The 18135-nt window shown below is 45.0% G+C and overlaps 1 protein-coding gene and 1 non-coding gene across 2 annotated transcripts in view; both read right to left on the reverse strand.

The window, feature by feature from the left end:
• The window catches only part of LOC148143415 (uncharacterized), a 753683-nt gene that overhangs the window by 160706 nt on the left and 574842 nt on the right, over nt 1–18135 (reverse strand). The gene's annotated exons all lie outside the window — the stretch shown is intronic.
• trnae-cuc (transfer RNA glutamic acid (anticodon CUC)) lies at nt 6571–6642 on the reverse strand. The gene has a single exon. It is a non-coding gene; the product is annotated as a tRNA-Glu (tRNA).

An 18135-nucleotide genomic window follows, 5' to 3' on the forward strand; every position in this document is an offset into this window, starting at 1 on the left:
GGCTTCAGTATGTGCCATTACTGAGAGTGTTGATGTTCCCTTGTGTAATATCAACAACTTAGCAGCTGCTGAAACCTCTTGCTCCTTTGTTACCTCTGAACACAATATGCCAATGTGTTCAGGGGAGGCGATGGCCACTTTATTGTCACCAGACCATTCACCCAGGTAATGTTCACGGGACTTGGGTTCAAAACCTGGCACGGCAGATGGTGGAATTGAATTCAATATAAATCTGGAATTAAGAGTCAAATGATGAAATCGTTGTGGTTTGTTGTAAAAACTTATCTGGTTTCCTGCTGTCCAAACCTGGTCTGATCTACATGTGATTCAGATCCAATGTCAGCTGGTTGAATCTTCACTGCACTTTCAATCAAAACCTCCAGGCGGAGGTTCACTATAACCTCCCTACTTTTATATTCCATTTAAAGGCCAATCTCCCTTTTGCCTTCCCGATTACTCACTGAACTTGGATGAAGAGTTCATGTCATCCTTACCACCTGCATTCTAATCAACTGTCTCTACTGCAGTCTTGGCAATAGTACATTCACTTTACTTATCCAAGTAATTCATATACATGTCGTAAATAATTTTGTGCCCCAGCACTGATCCCTGTGGAACGTTGCTAGTTGTAAGTTGCGATCCTGAGCATGCACCTTATCCCTCCTGTATCATTGGTTAGCCAATCATCTATCCATACGATTAGACTGTTTCCAATATCATGTGCATATCATTGGCTCTGCCAGCAAGTCTTCCCAAACCGTCCTTGAAAGAGTGGTGGTGAGCTGCCTCTTAAATTGCTTCACAAATATGATGTGGTCTATAATAAAGGTTCAGGAGCGAGTTCCAGGATTTTGATCAATAACATCGAAGCAATGCGTATATGTCACAGTTGGAATGTTGTGTTCACACTTATCTCCTCTTGCTGGTTGAAGTGATGGAGTGTAAGTTGCTCTTGAACAGCCGCCACTCATATAATCAAGCCAGACAGATCGATTGTGGCCAGAGACACTGCCATTTTGACTTCTCATCAATCAACAATTTAATAGCTTTAAATTAAGGGGGGGTAGATATAGGACTGATGTTAGGGGTAGGTTCTTCACTCAGCGAGTTGTTAGTTCATGGAATGCCCTGCCAGTAACAGTGGTGGACTCTCCCTCTTTATGGGCATTTAAGAGGGCATTGGATAGGTATATGGAGGATAGTGGGTTAGTGTAGTTTAGGTGGGCTTGGATCGGCGCAACATCGAGGGCCCAAGGGCCTGTACTGCGCTGTATTCTTCTATGTTCTATGTTCTATGTTCTATGTTCTATGTTCTATGTTCTATGTTCTAACATTCTTTCCATCCATGTTTTAGTCACATCAAACTGCCTCGCAATGCTGTATGGCCACAGTAAACTATAATAACGTGAAGATCGCTGGGATGATTTTCTACATCCGACTGCAATATAATCACAAATCATTGTTTCCAGTTTTGGTGGAACAAATGACATCGTATTGGTGGATAATTACAGTTAGTGCAGACACAGCTATCCATCGATATATATTAATTCTGATCACTTCAATGGCCAAATTTCAATTCAGAAACCAAGTGCACTCGGCTGCTTGTAACATAGACAACATGACAAAGTGGCTCATAGGAGGAGAAATGGTGCATTGAGGAGGAGTGAAATGTTTGCTTTTGGTCACCTCCACAATTGTTAGAAAAACAGGTTGAAACGATTCTTAAAAGGTGGCTGAAGTAATAATGTGGCATAACACTTCAGACAGCGCAAAGTGGAAGATCACTTTCTAGTGGAAGAAAAAGATATCTCTTATTTCTGAAAGAACTGGGAAACAGAAGAGGGAATGAAATCTGACTTGGGAGCTATTTCCTATTTGTTGAGAATGTTGTTTCATAACAGTCTTGGTTTAGAGCATAAGCTCTTCATCAGGAATAAAGGGTGGCCCAAGGGGGCTGAGAGGTAAATGGGAAGGAAGTGGGGCTGGATGAATGGCAGCTGGGAATTCAATAGGTAGATGGAGGTAGGTATTGATGGTAATACGTCAGAGATGAGGGTGGAGCAAATAGGTGAGAAGCAAGGTGGACAGGTATGACAGGTCAAGAGGTTGGTGTCGAAATGGAAGGTTGGATCTGGGACAAGGTGGGGGAGAGGAAATGAGGAAACTGATGAAATCTACATTGATACCATGTGGTTGGAGGGTCCCAAGTCAGAAGGTGAGGTGTTTTTCTTACAAGCGTCGGGTAGCAAGAGTTTGGCAGTGGAGGCAGCCCAGGACTTGCATGTCCTTGGCGGAATGGGAGAGCGAGTTAAAGCGTTCAGCCACAGGGCGTCGGTCGTTTAGTTTTAGTGTCCCAGAGCTGTTCCCTGAAACGTTCCGCGAGTTGGCGTCCAGTTTCCCCAATGTGGATGAGACCATATTGCAAGCAATGGACATAATCTTATAAATAGATTGCATAAATCTTAGCCTGCCAGAGCTCTTTTCTTTAAGTAACTTAATGAAAATTTTAACTAAATTGGGTGACTGCATGAAACGGTTTGTTGGTCAGATTTGAATCATCACTCCCAAATAAGACAATGCCATGAATATCAGTGAACTGCTCTTTTTGTTAAAAACCACAAGTTCTTGATGTATTTTCACAACTTACTGGTATTCACATCTGCACATTCAATGTCAAACTCTGACATCAGAAATGAAATTACACCATTAATTTTGACTTTCAATATTCGAAGAAGCAAATTAATAGCACACAGTCAATACCCAGTCTGATTAATATGAAATTAAATTTAACCAAAAAAACATAAAACCAAGCTGGGAGATAAGAAATGGGGGAAGGGCATAAAGCAAGAAATGCAGCATCATAGAGGGTGCTCCTCCAGGGAGTGTATTTTGCCAACTACTGCTGCTAAATATAAACACTCTGATATGATCCTCCGGTTTTAATGTAAACCATAGCCCCATACAGGAGGTACCATTTAAATGAGTTAAAAATACAAGCCTTGAGCAAATCCAGCCTCCAGCCTTACCCCCCGCTTCTTGGAGCTTGGACCTTCCTCAAGCTCCGGCGGGTCGTTGAACTCCTGGGCTCCAGCTGCCACTCCTCCACTGAAGAAGCTTTGGGAAGCAGATGCAAAGGCAACATACAGAACAGAGCACCATTGTAAATGAAAGCAGCTTACGGAGATATTGGGCAATAGCATCACATGGTTTTTACCCATCGACCTCTGGGTTATGTGCCCAGCACACTCACGCAGCACTACTCTGCTTCTGGGCTCCCAGAAGCTGGATTGTGGATCAGTTTAAAGTAGGTCCTATATCTCTGATTACATTGGTACACAAGGCAGTGAAGAAAGGTTTCAGCACACTGGCCTTCATCAGTTAGGGAATTGAGTATAGATGTTGGCAAGTTATGTTGTAGTTATACAGGACGTTGATAAGGTTGCACCTGGAATATTGTGATCAGTTTGGTCCCCTTGGTGTTCTGACTTCTGACTTCTTCAACTCTGGGTTTGTGTTGAACTTGATGGGATACTTTGTCCAACTTAGCATGTTTAAACAGTATCGCTCAGATGATTCATTTGAAACTTTTCAGGAAGTGAGCTCAATAAGATTGAACTATTCAAAGTTACTTGGACCCTATTTTAAAATTACATGAGGACCAGTAGTCAGAGACACGTACAGCATGGAAACAGACCCTTCAGTCCAACTTGTCCATGCTGACCTGATATCCTAAATTAATCTAGTCCCATTTGACAGCACCTGACCCATATATTCTGGCAGCTCATTTCGTATATGTACCACCCCCTGCATGAAGACGTTGTCTCTTTAATATATTTCGCCTCTCACCCTAAACCTATGCCCTCTAGTTCTGGACTCCCCCACCCCTGAGAAAAGACATTGTCTATTACCCTGTCCATGCCCCTCATGATTTTGTAACCTCTATTAGGTCACTCCTCTGCCTCCGATGCTCCAGGGAAAACAGCTCCAGCCTATTCAGCCTCTCCCTGGAGCTCAAACCCTACAACCCCCAGCATCATTCCCATAAATCGTTTCTCATGGAGAAGTTAACGTTTCAGTTCTGAAGAAGGGTTAATACCAAAAACGCTGACTACTCCACATTCTGAGGCTGTATTCTCCCAACCTCCTGCTTGCAACTTCGGGTTGCAATATGTAGTGGCTCAGTGGTTACCACTGCAGCCTGACAGCGCACGGGACCCAAGTTTGATTCCAGCCTTGGATAGCTGTCTGTGAGGAGTTTGCACAATCTCCCAGTGTCTGCATGTGTTTTCTCTGGGCGATCCTGTCTTCTTACATAAACCAAAGATGTGTAGGTCATGGTGATTGGTCATGCTTAATTGCCCATAGAGTTAGGTACATTAGTTAGAGGGAAATGGGTGTGGATGGGTTACTCTTCGGAGGGTTTGTGTGGACTTGTTGGGACAAATGGCCTATTTCCTGCAGCTAATCTCATCTGCACTAATTTTGTCTCTAACGAATGGCAGAGTAGACTCGACGGGCCCAATGGCCTAACTTCTGCTCCGATGGTCTTGCGGTCTGAGGTTTATTTGGATCATTTCATTGGCAATGTGCAGTCCCTGGCTCAATGAGCAGCAGTGCCCCCGCTGGTGCTTCCGCAAGTTGCAAGCAAACATGAACCTCTTCCCACACTTGGGCCAGCTGAAGGGCCTCCCACTGCTGAAGGACACACAGGTGTTTCAGCAGGGTGGAGGAATTTATGAAGGCCTTCCCGCACTCAGGTCAGCAGAATGGCCTCCCCCCAACCCCCCCCCCGCCCCCGTGTGGACCAGCTGGTGCTTCCGCAGTGTGGAGGAGCGGATAAAGCCCTTCCCACACTCGGGGCAGGAGAACGGCTTCTCCCCGGTGTGGACGGACTGGTGCCTCAGCAGGGCTGAGGAATTGCTGAAGGACTTCCTGCACTTCGGGCAACTGAACGACCAATCCCCCATGTGGACTCACCAATGGGCCAGCAGGTCGGAGGAAAGAGCAAAGCCCTTCCTGCACTCGGGGCAGAAGAACGGCCTCTCCTCAGTGTGGACCCATTGGTGTCTCAGCAGGTGGGAAGAACTGCTGAAGGCCATCTCGCACTTGGGGCCGGAGAACAGCCTTCCCCGGTGTGGACCAACTGGTGCGGCAGCAGGCAGAGGAATCACTGAAGGCCTTCCGACACTCAGGGCAGCAGAAGGGCCTCTTCCCCTCTGTGGACCCACTGGTGCTTCAGAACCCTTTCAAATTTCACAGTATCCTTCTGATAGGAGACCAGAATTGCACACAATATTCCAAAACTGGTCTCACCAATGTCCTGTACAGCCACAACATGAAGTCCCAACTCCAATACTCAGTCAGAGGATTGCAAAAGCTTTCAAAACCCGCAAAAAACAAACAGGAAAGAATGGACGGCCAAACGAATTTTTGAAAGTCAGCTTGGAAGCATCAATGAGAAATCGGCGGACTGGGTTTATTGGGTACCCGTTCTCTTTAAATACACTATATACGTATTCCTCTTCTGCTCTTCGTAGTTTCTCTGTGCTGCAGTGTGTAGTGGCTCGTTGAAATAATGTCCTGATGCAGCAACGTTTGTGGTTGTTGGGATGATTGTTTCTGTGGTTAAATATTTGGTTTGTGTGTGTTGTTTTTCTGTAGACGCTAGTTTGAAGTTCCCCATTGACTGTTCGCTCTACTGTGACATCTAAGAATGGTACTATGTTGTTGTTCTCCTCTTCAAACCAGGAGCCCCCCTCAGGCCCAAAGCTTCACCATTTGGAACACCAATATGCAGACTAGTCAAAGGCCTCCACTGAAAACACCAAGTCGAAGATTCACGCCACTCCATTTACTCCATCCAAGAATTCCTGAACACCAAAGACACTAAGATAGAAGAGGATGGAATAATGCTGTTCTTTGACATAACAGCCCTGTTCACATCCATTAACATCAACTTGGCCAAAGAAAACTGGAGACACTACTCGAAGAACCAGAGACACAAACACAGCACCAACTTCATCAGCAAAGATAGCACTGTCAACCTCGTAGAACTGTGTCTTACCACCCACTTCGTATTCAGTAACAAGCCCTCCAAACAAATCAACGAAATACCCATGAAACCACCAGTATCAGGATTCCTCGCAGAAGCAATAATGCAGAGACTCGAACAAACAGCCCTTCCAACGATCCACCCAAACTTTGGGTCCACGACAGTGATGACACTTTTGTCATCAAAAAATGAAGTAAATTAGAGGAAACCTACAACACCATCAACAATATCCTCGCTGACATAAAATTCACAAAAGAGGAGAACAACAACAAAGTGCCATTTCTAGATGTCACAGTAGAGCAAACAGTCAATGGTAAATTCAAAACAGCCTCTACAGGAAAACAACACACACGAACCAAGTACTTAACTACAGAAGCAATCATCCCTCCACATACAAACAAATCTGAATCAGGACACTATTTCAACGAGCCACGACACACTGCAGCACCCAGGAACGACTGTAAATAATTACACAGCGCATTTAAGAAGAATGGGTAGCCTGCACCCCTGAAAATGGTTTCCCTGACCGGGAATCGATCCCGGGCCGCGGCAGTGAGAGCGCCAAATCCTAACCACTAGACCACCAGGGAGATGCGGATTCCTCTTGTCAGCTCTCCTAAAAATTACTTTCCTGCCCGGAAATCGAACCTGGGCCGCGGTCGTCAGCAAGCTTTCACCTGTGCATCCAACAATGTCATTTCTTGTATCCATTGCTCCCGATGCGGTCTCCTCTACATTGGGGAGGCTGGAGACTCCTCGCAGAGTCCAGTCACGGCACTTGAGGGGATATTTCCAGGACAACCGCAACAATCAACCCCATCGCCCTCTGGCCCAACATTTCAACACCCCCTCCCACTCTGCCGAGGACATGCAAGTCCTGGGCCTCCTCCACGCCGCTCCCTCCACACCCGATGCCTGGAGGAAGAACGCCCCATCTTCCGCCTCGGATAAATTCAAACCCAGAACATTAATGTAGACTTCACCAATTTCCTCATTTCCCCTCCCCACACCTTACTTCAGTTCCAAACTTCCAGCACAGTGCTATCCTCATGACCTGTCCTACCTGCCAATCTCCCTTCCCACCTATCCGCTCCACCCTCCTCTCTGACTTTTCACCTCCATCCCCACCCCCATTCACCTATTGTACTCTTTGCTACCTTCGGCCCAGCACACCCCCACCCCCCAATTTATCTCTCCGCCCTGGAGGCGTCCTGCTTCCATTCCTGATGAAGGGCTTTTGACCGAAAAGTCGATTTTCCTGCTCCTCGGAAGCTGTCTGACCTGCTGTGCTTTTCCAGCACCACTCTGATCTAAACTCTGGTTTCCAGCATCTGCAATTCGCACTTTTGCCTACCCAATAAACCCAGTATGTCGATTTCACATCAACAAACTGACACAAGCAGACACAACGTGTGCAGAAACCCTAGCCCCATTACTTTACATAAAAGAGATCTGGGAAATGATGTCCAGACAACTCAACGCTCTCAGCATCATGGTAGCCCACAAACCTACCAACACACTTAAACAGCGGCTCATGAACCTGGAATAGCCTATACAAACAACCCGCAAACGAATGTTATTTACAAAATACCATACAAGGAAATATATACATGAACTCTGCCGCACAGTTCTCTGTGGCAAGAAATGCTGGGATGAGATAAGGAAGATGTTTTTCAGCCAAAACGAATCAGCACTGACTGGACAGCCATTTAAAATCAACGCTGTCAGGCCAGGATGGAAGATCCAACAGGATGAACAGATTTCTAATTTCCTGAAGATTTACAAAGCTGAGACTGGGTTTTGGTGTTTGTTCCCTTTCCACTCCCAGGAGCTGCAGTGGTTGGGGAGGTGAGTTGGAGAAAGTGAAATATGTCCATGAGCAGCGTGTGGGGCGATTTCAGCTTCCCCTCCTCTGACAGCGCTGTGACGTGACTCTGATGTTCTCAGGGACATTTACTGACGCGAGACAGTAAAAAGATTCCCATTCCCGCAAATCAGGAATTCAAACCGTATGCCGGCTTCAGGACAATGAGAAAGATTAATTGGAGTGTGTGAAGAAGCTGTGAGCTGCATTTCAAAGAGGTAGGTGGAGTCAGATGCGTCTTGCATTGCGCCCCGGCACTGTGCGTACCTGACGCCGCCATGCTGCAGAGTTCTGACGTTAACACGGACATGCGCAGCAATGGGAACATTCACAAGAGGAACAGCCAAAGATAATCACCGTCACTGCTTCCCTTCCATTGTCCCAACTTGGTGAAGCAGTATCTTTCACTGGCAAATAAAACACATTCGTCCTCAGCTGCCTGCTTCATTTCGATCACGACTTCACGCCCCTCACTGTTCTCGTCTCATTTCCAAACACTTGGCTCATAGCCTCAAAAGTAGCTCTGTGCGTATCTGCTTGTTCCACCCTGACAGGCAATGGGTTGCAGATTTCCAACCGCTCCAATGATGTGAATCTTAAAGAAGAAACCGGGGAACAGTCTTCCTTTCTTTTTGACGATATTTCTCAACTATAGTCGGCAAGGTTCACACCTGCGTGGGGAAACCGCAATCGATCTCAAATCCATCGTATTAACCACTCGACCCAGGAATAAAGAACCACACTGACAGCTTCATTTCCCAGGTCTCTCTGCCTGTGGAGTTGAGAAATAGTGAGTTATTGCTGGGTTTGTTTGAATACAATCACTTCACAGGTTTCGAAAGGGTTACATATCTGCACATGGCGAGTCTGGTTGTTTCATCACGAAAGATGAAATAAACTTTCAGTTAAAAGCAAAAACAGAAATTGCAGGAGCAACTCAGCAGGTCAGGCACCATCGGTGGAAAGAGAATCAGAGACAATATTTCAGAACTCTGTTTTCTCCCACAGGTACTGCCAAACCGGCTGAGTTTCTCCAGCAGCTCCTCTTTGTGTCTCTGATTCTCAGCATCCGCAGTCCTTTACGTTAGAAATTAAATCAATTCAGCCTCATGTGCAGGAATGAGAATCCTTTCAATTTCCCAAAAATTGGCAGAGATTTCAAGGCATTTGGAAAAAAAAGTAAAAGTGACATGAGGAAGAACACTTTCTTGTCCCTGTCTGACCGTGACAAGGAGGCAGATTCAAGAACAAAAAAGGGAATTCGGTGGTCATGTCCAAAGTAACAATGTGGAGATTTACAGGGCGAAGGCAAGAGAATGATACGAATAGAGACTCTCATTTACTTGCTGTGTAGAACCAGCAGAGCTAATGTGGGCCTCAAATTGCGCTGTGACACGTGTTGTGATTCAGAGTGAACTCACAGTTCAATCAACGGAAGGTGGGGATTTAGAAAAGTTTATATTTATATAATCTCCTCACGTCAACGCAACAACAAAGTGGTTTAATTATCCGCCAGTGGAGAGAACCTGGTTCCTGGAGATGGGACAAAGAGCTGGCTCAGGGATATTAATCCACATTGCTCTCTTTGCCACGAGTTCAGAGGGAGAACATTGGAGGGACAAAGGAGAGAATAACGATCTGTGTCGGAGGGTGACGAACTGTTCATGGAGACTATTCCTGGCTAACAATAAGTCGTGTGTAACAGCAGACGATGTGATAACACGGCCTCGTGTGGGTGTGGTAGGGATCAAGGGCATGGGGGTGTTCGGGTCCAAATAATATTGAACTCGATCTTGAAGACTGGAGGATTCCAAACGGAAAATGAGCGCTGGTCTTCCAACTGGAGCGGAGCTTTGTTGGAACACTGCTGCATGTCTGAGACAGAGATGTGGGCCAGGGAACAGGGTGGCGTGTTAAAGTGACAGGCAACCAGAAGCTCATCGCCTCTGGGTGGGCTCGATCCACCAACTTTTCGATTAACAGCCGAACGCGCTGACCAATTGCGCCACAGAGACAGGCGATGACGTGGGCTGCGCCATCGCTTAGGGGAGGCTATTAGTGAATTCATAATTCAGCCTCCCGGCCTCGATTTCCAGTTGTCGTCTATCAGTTTTACTTTTCCATAATAAAGCCTGGGACATTCATTGTGGAGACACCGGGGACAGGCTGGAGACACATCCATGTCAGGAGGAACTAGCTTTCTTACTCCGGGCCGTCACCCTTCGAGCCTTTCCGTGTTTTGCCTGTTCCCGAGTTCTCTCATTGGCTCGGAGGCGAGAAGGGGTTTGAATTCCTGATGTGCAGGAACGACAATTCTTTCAATGTCTCAGATCAGTTCATGTCCCGAGAACATCAGAGTCAATCTCCCGCAATCTTCAACAAGGGGACGGTGTCTGGACTGTCTCTACTCAGTCGGACAGTTCATCTTTCATTCTCCTCGAAATCCGCTTCCCAAAGAGTTTCTCAAGGTTCACAAAGCTGGAGACTGGGATTTCTGTTTTGCTTCATGAACATTTTTCCATTTCGTAACTGACAATATTTTGCCAAAACCTCTTCCCAATTGTACGCCATGATTCATTTCCAGGGATGAGGAATTTCCATTTTGGAGAGACATTCCCAAGGTTGGGAATGTTCGCTTTGGAGCAAAGAAGGTTAACTGGAGATTTCCTGGAGCTGTTGATCATGATGGGAGAAGAAGCGGTGGGAATGGGCAGATTAATGATCAGAAGAATCAATTGCCACTGACCAGAGTCAGTTACCAGAGGACAGGGATTGAAGTTCTTGAATGAAAAGCAGCACTTGTGCCTAATAAACATAGAGAATACTGCAGAAAGCCAACAGGTCGAGCAGCATCTGTGGAAAGGTAAACAGAGCTGACGTTGTGAGGCTGGTACGTTGTTTGTTCACAACCCGATTTTCCTGCATGGCAATCAATTCCCAGACATGAGAAAACTGGATTTTATCGAGACGGGTTTTGTGAAGTTTGAGCGATAATGCAGCCAACAGGAAGTCATTTAAAATCGCCAGTGAAGAAAGCATAGTCAGCAGGTTACCACCCTGAGCGGGGGAGCCCCAAAGGATCTCTACGCCAGCACCTTAAGTGTTCGGCGACAACTACACGCCCAAAGTTGTGGTCTAAAATTTCTCATGGAATGGTTCTAACAGGAAAGGTGAGTATTGGGCTTTTCCTGTCCGCGCCATAGTCCCAACGTATCATGTTCCCCTGTATTTGATCAGGACAGAGGAGGCTGATGGGAGATCGAACTGAACTACACACATTGATGAGTGATAGAACGGGTGGGTAGGATCCATTCCCATGCATAGAGAGATTAATAATCAGGGCCGAAAATAAGGAGCCACTTCAAGAAATTTGGGGTTCATTCAGCAAAGCTAATGTGGAACTGTTCACAGAAAATTGTGGTGAAAGTCTCTCGAGTTATTTTGATGAGAAGTGTTGATGATGCTAATACAATCGATAGGATGAACGTAGATTGGTAAATGTATTTGGTGACAGTTCTGTTCTAGCCCTGTGAGCGAAACCTGGATCTGAAGGAATAAAAGGGACATTAACAACATCGATCTGAAATTGGATACGTGACAAGAAACAGAGCCATCATTAACAGTTGGCTTTTGAACTGGAAAAGTATTCTCGTGAAATTAGCTTGTGGCTTGAGGTATGCAAGGTCAAGATAATTTAGGTAAAACACGGAAACGCTATCCTCATTAGCAGACAGTGAAAGGATTACAAGATGCAAATTAAACATTTTCGATAAGTGATACAGGGGACTGGGAAGATAAGTATTATAAACTGTGAACAACAAAGTTCTGGAGCACAACACTTACATTCAAAGACCGAAAACATCCAGGTCCTGATTAATCAGATGGCATTGTGGTGCTTTTCTGCAAAACATCCACTTGCAATGTCCTACAAAAGAGTGACAAAACCCATCCCTGTCATCCCAGGATAGAAAATCCGAAGGGATGAACCTTTGCTTATTTTCTGAAGATACACAAAGCTAAGACTGGGTTTTAGTGATTGTTTCCTTTCCACTCCCAGGAGCCGCAGTGGTTGAGGCGGTGAGTTGGGGAAAGGAAAGTGAGCCCGTGAGCAGCGTGTGGGGCTATTTCAGCTTCCCCTCATCTGACAGCGCTGTGACGTGACTCCGATGTTCTCAGGGACATTTACTGACGCGAGACAGTGAAAAGATTCTCATTCCCACAGATCGGGAATTCAAACCGTATGCCGGCTTCAGGACAATGAGAAAGATTAATTGGGGTGTGTGAAGAAACTGTGAGCTGCACTTCAAACAGGTCGGTGGAGTCAGATGCGTCATCCATTGCACCCCGGCCCTGTGCGTACCTGACGCCACCATGCTGCAGAGTTCTGACGTTAACACGGACATGCGCAGCAATGGGAACCTTCACAAGGTGAACAACCAAAGATAATCACCGTCACTGATTCCCTTCCACAGGCCCAACTTTGTGAAGCAGTATCTTTCACTGGCAAAGGAAATACCCTTGTCCTCAGGTGCCTGCTTCATTTCGATCACGATTTCAAGCCCCTCACTGTTCTAGTCTCATTTCCAAACACTTGGCTCATCGCCTCAAAAGAAGCTCTGCGGGTATCTGCTTGTTCCACCCGAACAGGCAGTGGGTTGCAGATACCCACCAGTCCCAATGTGAGTGAAATACTTTTCCCCCTCCACTGATTTGAATCTGAAAGAAGAAGCCGGGGAGCAAGCTCCCTTTCTTTTCGACGACATTTCTCATTTTGTACTCGGCAGGGCTCACACCTGCGTGGGGAAACCGCAATGGATTTCAAGTCCATCGCATGAACCACTCGGCCCACGAATGCAGAACCACACTGACAACTTCACTTCCCAGGTCTGTCTGCCTGTGGAGCTGAGAAAGAGTGAATCATCGCAGAGTTTGTTTGAATCCAATCACTTCACAGTGATTCGAAAGGAATAAATATCTGCACATGGCGAGTCTAGGTGTTTCATCCCAAAAGGTGAAATGAACTTTCCGTTAAAAACAACACGAGAAATTGCAGGAGGAACTCAGCAGGTCAGGCAACATCTGTGGGAAGAGAATCAGAGACAACATTTCAAAATTCTGTTTTCTCCGACAGGTACTGTCAAACCTGCCGAGTTTCTCTTTTTGTCTCGGCTTCTCAGCATCCGCAGTCCCTTCCGTTGGACATTAATTCAATTCAGAAACTCCTTTGTGGAGAGGATTTCCGTTTGGGGAACATTTTCCTGACCCCATTAAAAGCGCTCAGCTTCGAAGCCAGTGAAGAACAGCACACCGCCCCTGGGTGAGCTCGAACCACCAACCTTTCGGTTAACAGCCGAACGCGCTGACCAATTGCGCCACAGAGACAGAGGCTGGCGAGGGCTGCACCATCGCTTAGATGAGGCTATTAGTGAATTCATAATTCAGACACCCCGCCTCGAATTACAATTGTTGTCTCCCGCGCAGTCTTGCGAGAGATCCCGGCTTTCTTAACTTGACTTGTGCAAAAATACCCGATTAAACTTCTCAAAAAGAACCTCCGTGAAACGAGGCTGGGCTCCCTGTAGTACGAATTGGACAGGAAGTGAAATGATTGGAGATAGCATTGAACAGGTTGACGTGTTTACTTCCCTAATTTTCTTATCCCTCTGCCAATTGGCACGTGGCTTGGGCAGTAATGTTATTACACACACTGGACCAGTGGGATTTGAACCTGAGCCTCAGGGCTCTATGGGAGACTACAGCTGCACCACAAAAAAACTCTAGTAAATAGGTCCACTTCAGTTGAATGAGAGGAAACAGCTTCCTCCTCAACATGATACACGACCACTGTACCCTCCGTGCACATTACAATAAATTGAGCCGCCTCCTGTTGAATGAATGAGTGGGAACCCCTCTCTGAGCTCCAAGAAGCGGCTGGCCCGGCTGGAGGCTGGATTTGCTCATGGCTTGTATCTATTAACTTATTTAAATGGTACCTACTGTATGGGGCTATGGTTTACATTAAAACCGGAGGGTCATGTCAGAGTGTTTGTTTATATTTAGCAGTTGTAGTTTATAAAATACACTCCCTGGAGGAGCACCTTCTATGATGCTGCATTTCCTGCCTTCTGCCCTTCCCCCATTTGTTATCTCTCATCTCGATTTTACATTTTCAGTCAAATTTCATTTCACATTAATCAGCCTTGGTATTCACTGTGTATCATTAATTAATCTGTTGGATTGTTGTAAAACAAAATTAATGGTGTAATTTCATTTATGTTGTCTGAGTTTGACATTGAATATGCAGGTGTGAATGCTAGTAAGTTGTAAAAATAAATCAAGAACTTGTGCTTTTTAAACAAAAAGAGTTCAATGGTATTACTGGCATTGTCTCCTTGGATGATGATGATTATAGTCTGACCAACAAACCATTTCATGCAGTCACCCAGTTTAATTAAAGTCTTTTGGAAAATAATTCTGGCAGGCAAATATTTATACAACCCAAAATACGGTCGGTAATCATGTGTATTCTTATCTTTTAAGCCGTAACAGATGGCATTGCGTGGCGGGTTGAGACTGAAACTTCGCTGGAAAGAATGTAGATTGATGAGGGAAGTCAAAATGGCAGAGTCTGGGGCCACAATCTATCAGTCTTGCTTGATTGCATGAGTGGTGGTTCTTCAAAAGCACCTTCCAAGTCATGACCTCAACCACCAAGAACAGACAAGTGTGAACACAGGATTCCGACTGCAAGATATATCGCATTGTTTCTTTGTTATTGACCAAAATGCTGGAAATCACTCCTGAACATTGTTGCAGACCACATCATATTTGTGAAGCAATTTAAGAGGCAGTTCGGCACCACCTTTTCAAAGTCAGTTTGGGAAGAGTTGTTGGCACAGCGAATGATATTCACATCTCATGAAATAGTAAGCAAAGAGCCCACAGTGTTGGGAGGCTGTATGTTAGCATGGATAGAGGATTGGCTAACTACGACAGTTGTGGTAAGGGACATGTTCAGGATGACAACTTGTAACTAGTGGTGTACCACAGGAATCAGCACTGGGGCCAACATTATTTACAATATATATACGAATTACTTGGATAAGTAAAGTGAAGGTACTATTGCTAAATTTGCAGAAGACACAGTTGATGTGAAAGCAGGTGGTGAGGATGACATTAGATAGAGGGATTTGGAATCACAACCACGAATCTCTTCATCCACTTTCAGTGAGTAATAGGGAGGCTAATTGGAGGTTGGCCTTTTCAATAGAGTCGAAATGTAGGGAGGTTATAGTGAATCTATGTAAGGCATTAGTCAGGCCACAACTGAATACTGTGAACAGTTTAGGGCCTTTTACCTGAGGAAAGATATATTGGCATTGGAGGCAGTCCAGAGAAGGTTGACCATGATGATACCAGGGATGGAAAGAATGTCTTATGAGGAGAACTGAATAGGTTGGGCCTGTGCTTATTAGAAGTTCGAAGAATTAGAGGTAACCTTATTGTCACGTACAAGATTCTGAGGCGACTTGACAGGCTAGACGTGGAAAAGTGGGTGAGTCTGGGCCTGGGTTGTTACGTGCATTCAAGGCTGAGATAGATTTTTTTTAACCAGTAAGGGAATTGAGGATTATGGGGAAATGGCAGCAAAATGGAGTAAATGTTTCCCAGAATTATCGTGATCTGAATAAATGGCAGAGTCAACTCAATGGGCTGAATTGAATAGTAAATAGTAAGGAGGAAAAGCATGTAACTGGCAATTACAGACCAGTCAGTGTTGGGAAGCCTAGAGATTGTAGGGAGTTGGTGGCATTTGGGAATTGTTCCTGGATTTAACATCTGGAGTTTCAAATTGATGCTGCTATGGCCCCGATGCAATTTGAAATCAATTTATGTATCTGGAATATAAACTTATCGCTGCTTTGGTGATCTTATCAATTGTCATAAGTACCTATCTTGTTCACTAATAACCTTTTTTTTAAGGAAGGAAATCTTCAGTCCTGTCCCAGTTTGGTGAATGTGTCACCCTTAATCGAAAGTCATGTGGTTGACTCTTAACTGCCCTCTGAATTGGCACTTGGTTATTTTTTGGGAGACCAAGTGTCACGTTCCATGATTGAATAAAGAAAAATATTCAGGACAAGATTGTCAATGTCACTGTCAATGAAGGGAAGATTGTGATCTCGTGATACTGGTTAAGTAGCCCAGAGATCTCGGTCTTCTGAGAACAAAAATTAAAATCCCATCATGGATGCTAGTGGACTTTATTTTCAACGAATAAAAAGATCTGGAAGTGAGAGTTTGTCTCTGTACTGGCAACCAGGAAACCATTATTGGCTAAGACAATGAATTGCAGATGTTGGAGATCAGCAACAAAAGGCACAATTGCTGGGGAAATGCAGCAGGTCTGGCAGCATCTGTGGAAAGAAAACAGTTAATGTTTTGAATCCAGCCTAATTTTGAAGGGCCACCGGACTCAAAACAGTAACACTGTCGTCTCCTCATAGATGCTACCAGAACTGTTATTTTTGTCCAATCATTATAGAGTGTTGTGAAAGTGTTCTTTTAGGGAGGGAAATCTACCACTCACAACCCTACACACGCGTGCACACGCTCACATCACGTGACTCCAGACCTCCTACAATGTGGTTGACTCTCAACTGCCTTCTAGCATGTAGCCAATTGCTCAGTCCAAAGGCCATGAGGGATGGGGAGCAAATGTTGGACGTGCTAGCAACAATCCCATCCCTCAAAATATTTTCTTATATATTATAAAGCATAGGTTAATGAAGGACAACCAAAACCAACTGCTATGGGAAAGTCATGCCCAACTAACCTGATTTGCTTGTAGTCATAAATATTGTTTTAAAACCCTCTTCAGAGAGGACATTGGTGCCATCATTGTTGCAATACTGCATGCAATTCTGTGCTTTCTGCTGCAGGAAGGGTGTTGTGAAACTTGAAAGGGTCAGAAAACATTTACAAGGATGCTGCCAGGGTTGGAGGGTTTGAGCTACAGGAAGAGGCTGAATAGACTGGAGCTATTTTCTCTGGAGCTTTGGAGGTTGAGGGGTGACATAAAAGACATTTATAAAATCATGAGGGACATGGGTAGGGTAAATAGGCAAGGTCTTCTCCCTTGGGGTTCGGGGAGTCCAAACTTAGAGGGCATAGGTTTAAGGTTAATGGCAAATGGAGTTTAATATAGATAAGTGTGAGGCCTTACATTTTGTATAGTCAAATCAAGGTAGGAATTTCATGGTGAATGGCAGGACGTTAAGGAGTGTAGTGGAACAGAGGGATCTTGGAGTACATGTTCACAGTTCTCTGAAAGTGGAGTCACAGGTAGAAACGTTTGGCACACTGGCCTTCATCAGTCATGGCATTCAGTATAAAATACCGAATTAGAGCCGAGATAAGCACCAAATAATAACACATACCAACAAACACCAAATCTGTTTCATATGCAGTATTTCAAACCAAGAGATGTAAGGGTGCAGGTTCATAGCTCCTAGAAAGTGGAGTCATGGGTAGACAGGGCAGTGAAGAAGACTTTCGGCATGCTTGTTTTCATCAGTCGGAGCACTGAGTACAGGAGTTGGGATGAATTGTTGCAGCTGTCACAGATTCCACACAACAACACAAGACGTGACCCTGCCCTCCCCTGACTGACTGTCCCTTTGCATATCAGGGGGAGACACCCTTTTAATTGTGATGATCAGGAAACATGCCATCCTTCAAAAAAAATGGATTTGTTCACAAATATTGTGACAGAGGAAGGAAGTTGCAGTCTGGGTGAAGATCAATCTTCATTCAGAGAGAGAGAGAGAGAGGAAGAGCAGCAGCAGATTCAGAAGTTCAGGGTCCAACTTCTGAAAATACCTTGTCTGATTTGCAGTTGTTCCTGGGCTTGTAATATCGTACTGCAGCATATTGTAGATCTTCAGTAAGAGTGTCAACACTGCACTAAAGATATCCGTTCAGCAACTTGAGTCCATGTGAACTCTTCGTGGAGGTATGCAGTCTGCCCCATAACCCTGTCTGTTTACAGTTACATATAGATCGACACAAAGATCTTTGGGATTGAGAGGAAAGAATGTTCCACAGTAGCTAGAATTACGTTCAGATTTTCTATCATGGACTGACTGTGATAACCCTTGGAATCACTTCACTGGAATATTACAAGAGAAGAATTTGGCGGCAGAAATCTCAGACCAAA

The sequence above is a fragment of the Chiloscyllium plagiosum genome, unplaced genomic scaffold, assembly GCF_037043375.1.
Source record: "Chiloscyllium plagiosum isolate Xiang-an unplaced genomic scaffold, Cpla_swu_hap1 HiC_scaffold_27, whole genome shotgun sequence".
Lineage (NCBI taxonomy): Eukaryota > Metazoa > Chordata > Chondrichthyes > Orectolobiformes > Hemiscylliidae > Chiloscyllium > Chiloscyllium plagiosum.